The following is a 6,259-nucleotide window of genomic DNA, read 5'->3' on the forward strand; positions in this document are numbered from 1 at the left end:
CTGAAGTATAGATTAGATTAAATAGTACTTTATTTATTCCGTCAGGAGAGTTCCTTCAGGAAAATTACAATTTTCAGCACAATCCCATTCAAGATCAAACAAACATTACAGGGAGACAGAACAGGATCGCTGACGGGTCTGCCGGCTTCCAGCGCCCCTTACAAAAATGATGAGATACAAGTAAACATATACACGAATATGAATGGCCCAAAGGACAAGGGACTATTTTAGCGTTGCCTGAAATGTGATGTGTTATTCCCAATGGTCAAGAATAAAAGTACAGTTAGCAGCATATCGTGTGTCGGCTCAACTTATTTCCACAATACAGAACAAGACATGGTGTCAGAATAAAAGGAAATAATTACCTCGCAACAAGATGGACGTCGCCGGAGTTCTGTCACCTCGTATGGATGGGGATACGAGTAACCTGCCCGAAACATGGCGTAAATTTAAGCTCCACGTAGAGTTAATGTTTTCCGGTTCGTTTAAAAAAAAAAGAGCTGAGGACGAAAAGTGCAGCTACCTTCTCATTCGGATCGGCGAAAGAGGACAGGACATATATAACACATGGACACTTACAGACAACGAACAAAGGTATGGAATACATACTATAAGCGCTATGAAGCATACGTCATGCCGAATTCAAACATAATATTTGCTTGTTATAAATTTCACAAAAAAGTCCAAGGAGCTAAAGAGCCAGTTGAACAGTTTTGGACAGATTTGAGACTGCTTGTAAAGGACTGTAATTACGCAAACAAGGAGGAGATGGTGAGAGACAGAGTCCTGTTTGGGATCCAGTCACCTAAGAGAAAAGCTATTGAGTGTCAGTTTCGATTTGACATTGGAAAAAGCTATAGACATAGTCAGGTCTCATGACATGGCACAAGCACAGCTCAAAACTATAGCTAGCGGCAACAGCATCCTGCACAAGCAGAATGTTCATGCTATCAGTCGCCATCATTCAAGGAAGACAGCTTGGAAAACGCACCATGACAAGGCAACAGAGAACACCTACAGACCTGATGGAACAGAGAGCATCATAAAAGTTGTGGCTACTACGAAAACAAGCCTCATTGAGCAAAAGACAGCTGTCCAGCCAAAGGTATCTAGTGCAAAATAGGCAGCAAATGGAACAATTTTGCAAGAGTATGCTGCTCAAAGCAGAGTACAGGAGTGCACACTAAGAGAAATTGACTCACTCAGCAAGACAGACAATGAAGACTTATTTATTGATCCAGCGACACAAGGGAGCAGTAACAAAAGAGAAACTGAATAGGCATATATGTTGGTTAGACCAAGTAAAACTACTGTCACCTGTGAGCTAGACACTGGAGCCTCAGCTAACGTCATTCCCACTAATGTTTTCCAAAGGCTTGGGGTACAGGACACACTACAACCAACAACACGCCCTCTCTGTGGCTGTGAGAGGCTATCAGTCAGAGGAAAATGGAACATTAAATGCCAGTACAAAAGAATCCATCTGACATTAAAAGTCCACATTGTTGACACACAAGCTCCTCCAGTGTCAGGATTAAAAGCCTGTTTGGACTTTGGACTCATTAAACCTATACTGTCCATGCACAGAATTCGGTTATGGATGAGTTTCCTAATGTGTTCACAGGAATAGGACTGCTTCCAGGAGAGTATACAATTCAGATTAAACCCAAAGCAGTACCTGTAGTTCACCCACCTAGGCGCGTCCCTCTCGCACTTCGTGACCAACTTAAAGAGGAATTACAAAACATGGAAAAACAAAACATTATTATAAAAGTCACTGAACCAACTAAATGGCTTAATTCAATGGTAGCAGCAGAAAAAACACGCACAGGAGTACTAAGAGTGTGTCTGGATCCAAGGGACCTAAATAAAGTCATCAAACGCCCGCACTACCCCTTACCTACCCTTGAAGACATCGCATCCAAATTGGCAGGAGCATGTTTCTTCAGTGTAATGGATGCAAGGTCAGGTTACTGGGCTATCAGGCTCTCAGATGAGTCCTCAAAGCTGACAACCTACAACACTGTTTTATGATGAGACAGATTCCTCCGCTTACCTTTTGGACTGATTTCGACTCAAGATGAGTTTCAGCGTAAAGCCGACGAGTCTTATGAGGGTTTGCAGGGTGTCACAGCAATAGTTGATGATATCCTTATCTATGGCAAGACTAAAGAAGAACATGATACCAACCTCCGTGCAATGTGGCAGCGCTCCAGGGAGCGAGGAGTTAAGCTCAACCCAGATAAGAGTACAATCTGTGCCACTGAAGTCAGCTACTTTGGGCACCGAATCACCAAGGATGGAATCAAGCCTGATCCAGCCAAGATTGCAGCTATAAGGGACATTGAGCCACCAAGAGACAAAGGTGAGCTGGAAACAATCCTTGGCATGATTAACTATGTATCCAAACTTGCCCCTGGACTGTCTGATATCAATGCACCCATGCGTCACCTGTTAAAAGATTTGAGTGAATTCAGATGGGATGCACAGCAGGAGGAAGCATTCGGTAAAATTAAAGAACTCCTCACTCAGGAACCAGGTCCAATGTTAAGATATTTTGACTGGAGCAAGGAACCCAGACTCCAAGTTAACGCATCAAAATATGGATTAGGGGCAGTACTATTACAAGAAGGAAAGCCCATAGGCTATGCATCTAAGTCACTAACTGATTGTGAAGTCAATTATGCACAAATTGAGAAGGAGTAATTTGCTCTTCTGTTTGGGTGCAAGTGTTTCCACCAGTACATATATGGTCGCCACATCACCGTGGAAAGTGACCATAAGCCACTTGAATCCATTTTGCGAAACCACTTGCAGCAGCGCCTCCAAGGTTGCAAAGAATGATGCTTCAGCTATAGTGGAATAACATCACCATCATTCACAGACCAGGAAAAGACATTCCTGTCGCAGACACTTTCTCCAGAAAGTCACTGCCTAACCAGGACACCAGCCTCAGTGAAGGTATGGACATGCAGGTGCACACTGTTTATAGCAACCTACCTGTCAGTGACACCAGACTTGAATAAATCAAGGTAGAGACTGGAAAGGATGCTCAACTCATTTTGCTGAAAAGGACAATTAAGTCAGGATGGCCCAAGGAGAGGAAAGAATGTCCTCAGGACATAGCGGAATATTGGAACTACCCGGACGAGCTCTAGCAGATGAATAACATCCTGTTCAAAGGGGAAAAAAATCATCATACCCAACTCACTGCCCACAGAGATGTTATCCTGTATTAATGCAGGTCACATGGGTATGAAAACGTGCAAACAAAGAGCGCGTGACATCATCTTCTGGCCTGGGATGAACAAACAGATTGAGGAGTTAGTTGGTAAATGCCTCATCTGCAATGAACATAAACTATCAAACACTAAAGAACCAATGATAAGTCACAAGATCCCAGACAGGCCATGGCAAACAGTGGTTACTGAACTGTTCACTTGGAACAATGATGATTATTTAGTCACAGTAGACTATTACAACAGATACTTTGAGCTAAACAGATTGCACAGCACCAAAGCTGCTGCTGTTATACATAAACTAAAATATTTTTTTACAACACACGAGATACCAGAGACTGTTATATCAGACAATGGTCCACAGCACAGATGTAGAGAGTTTGATGTTTTCGCCAATACATGGGGTTTCACACACATTACCTCTAGCCCTTGCTATCCTCAAAGTAATGGCTTAGCCGAGAAGTATGTTAACAATGCAAAGTCTCTAATGGAAAAGGCCAAAGCTGATCAGAAAGACCTTTATCTCAGTCTGCTTGAATATCGTAATACCCCAGTAGACAACTTCAAATCACCAGTTCAGCTGCTCATGAGTCGTCACACACGCTCAATTCTGCCTAATACCCATCAGCAGCTGCAACCCCAAACCATCAGCCACAAGGATGTTAAAGTTAAAGTTAAAGTACCAGTGATTGTCACACACACCCTAGGTGTGGTGAAATGATTCTCTGCATTTGTCCCATCACCCTTGATCACCCCCTGCGGGTTGAGGGGAGCAGTGGGCAGCAGCGGGAATCATTTTTGGTGATTTAACCCCCAAATCCAACCCTTTATGGTGAGTGCCAAGCAGGGAGGTAATGGGTCCCATTTTTATAGTCTTTGGTATGATTTGTCAGGGGTTTGAACTCTTACATCATGAGAACCAACAAACAACACCAGCAGAAGAAATACTATGACAGATCAGCTAAGCAAATGTCACCTCTGCATGACCATCCGTTTTCAGGAGAAAGGCTACCTGAAACCAGCAGTTGTCATTCGTTCAGCTGATACTGAAAGATCATACCCCATACGTGCATCATGAGGACAAGAATACAGGCGAAACAGACGACATCTCCTGGATACAACAGAGATACTGACCACTCAGACTGAAGAAAACACAAAACATGCAATGCACACCGATATACAACACACCACAAGGATAACAGGAGAAACAGCCTCAGGGGCTGTGCGGTATCAGACAAGGTCTGGACATGAGGTTAAGCCCAGAGTGGTTCTGGATTTATAGAAATATGCTCAATGGTGTTCAGATACGTACAAGTCAAGGACATTGTGATTGTGTTTCTATTTGCAATATGTTATCCACAATGACATTCGAGCAAGTTAAGTGATGATTGAAATCTCTTGTTGAACACTTACTTTATGGCAGTCGTACATGTGCTTCTTTAATTTCAATACGTTTCAGTAATGGTTATTGCACAGAGAATGTTTTCTTGAATGTTGTGTTTGTCATTTTTTTCTAAAAGAAGGGTGATGTAATAATCTTAGGTAATATAATCTCTGAGCGGTCCCTGAAGTATAAACTAATATGATTGGCCCAAGAGACGAGGGACTTCCAGTTTTCGCGTTGCCTGAAATGTGATGTGTTATTCCCAAGGGTCGTGAATAAAGGAAAGCTAACAGCACGTCGTGTTCTGGCTAAACTTAATCAAAATTCAAGATTCAAGATTGTTTATTGTCATATGCACAGTTAAACAGACAGTTTGCCGTACAATGAAAATCTTACTTTGCTAGTCCACCCTTCAACAAGTCACACGGTACTTAGATAAAAATAAACATAATACGGAACAAGACAGGTTGGATTAAACTACTTTCCAGTTACTTTTGTCACTACCAAAATGATCATGTCACCACCAAACATTATCATATGTTTTGAGTGAGACAACTCTAGCTAATTTTGACCATAACTAATTAATGCTAGTGTAACAGAGGTAATTTATGATCTCAATTGCTTACTGTCTTACTACTGTTTTTGTTTTAATGTCATTTTATTTTAATGTCATTTTATATAATTTATTACATTCAGACATTATGTAATGTGACTCTTTATTTCGCAATTTTTATTATTCTAAGTTTAGTACTGTCATTTCCTACATTTTTATGGTCATTGAACGTCACATGTCACAGCAGACTTCCAGGCTGAGACACATGTGTGTCGTCAGTCTGTTGTCTTCCACGTGACGGTAAGTTGCGCTCTCTGAATTAGCTTTCAGCTAACTCATTAGCAGGCTAGCTGTAAGCCTAAAAGAAAAGTATTTATGTTAAGTTTTGTTTTGTTTTATTTCTGTACAGATTTATGAATGTTAAGAAGGCTGATTGGAGACTCACTATGATTGTTTTCACCAGGTACTGTGTATTATTTTGTCGTGCGTTAATGTGTTAGTCAGTCTGTTGTCTTCCACGTGACGATTTATGAATGTTAAGAAGGCTGATTGGAGACTCACTATGATTGTTTTCACCAGAATAAACCATGTTTGAGTCGGAAGAATGACTGGGTGTCGTCTTTTGGGGAAAAACACAACGCAAAGGAGTACTACATCGCAACAATGGTGCCGTGACCCGTTCTTCTTCTTGGTGTTGCTGCGGGCTCAACGTGGGACAAACAACTCTCCATCCATCGGCTCCACGTGTGGTTTCATCAGCTTTCTGACGGTGCAGTGAGTCGCTACTTGTGGCTTGGAGCCTCATATACCGTATATTAGCCTACCTATTGTGAACTGTATTATATTTAAGGTAGTCTCAAGAAAGAAAATAAGTGTTGGGGAAGATACTTTTTTTCTCTTTATTTGAAATTAAGTCTCAAAAGGAAAAAAAAATTGTGATAAGGAATTTTTTTTGAGGTGTTAAAAAAAAGAAAAAGTGGAAAAAAAAAAAAAGGTGTTTTATAATAATTGGGATTTATTTTTCTTTTCTTTTTCACTATGAATGGGTTTAATATGTCAGGTATTGGTCGGGGTGCAACAAGG

The 6,259-nt window shown here is 41.2% G+C and overlaps 1 long non-coding RNA gene across 1 annotated transcript; it reads left to right on the forward strand.

The window, feature by feature from the left end:
• The first annotated feature begins 5,330 nt into the window (after window positions 1–5,330).
• Window positions 5,331–5,781, forward strand: LOC133553962 (uncharacterized). The gene is made up of 2 exons (XR_009807029.1): window positions 5,331–5,476; window positions 5,586–5,781. It is a non-coding gene; the product is annotated as an uncharacterized LOC133553962 (long non-coding RNA).
• Window positions 5,782–6,259: the final 478 nt, after the last annotated feature.

Source organism: Nerophis ophidion, linkage group LG06 (genome assembly GCF_033978795.1).
Source record: "Nerophis ophidion isolate RoL-2023_Sa linkage group LG06, RoL_Noph_v1.0, whole genome shotgun sequence".
Taxonomy (NCBI): Eukaryota; Metazoa; Chordata; class Actinopteri; order Syngnathiformes; family Syngnathidae; genus Nerophis; species Nerophis ophidion.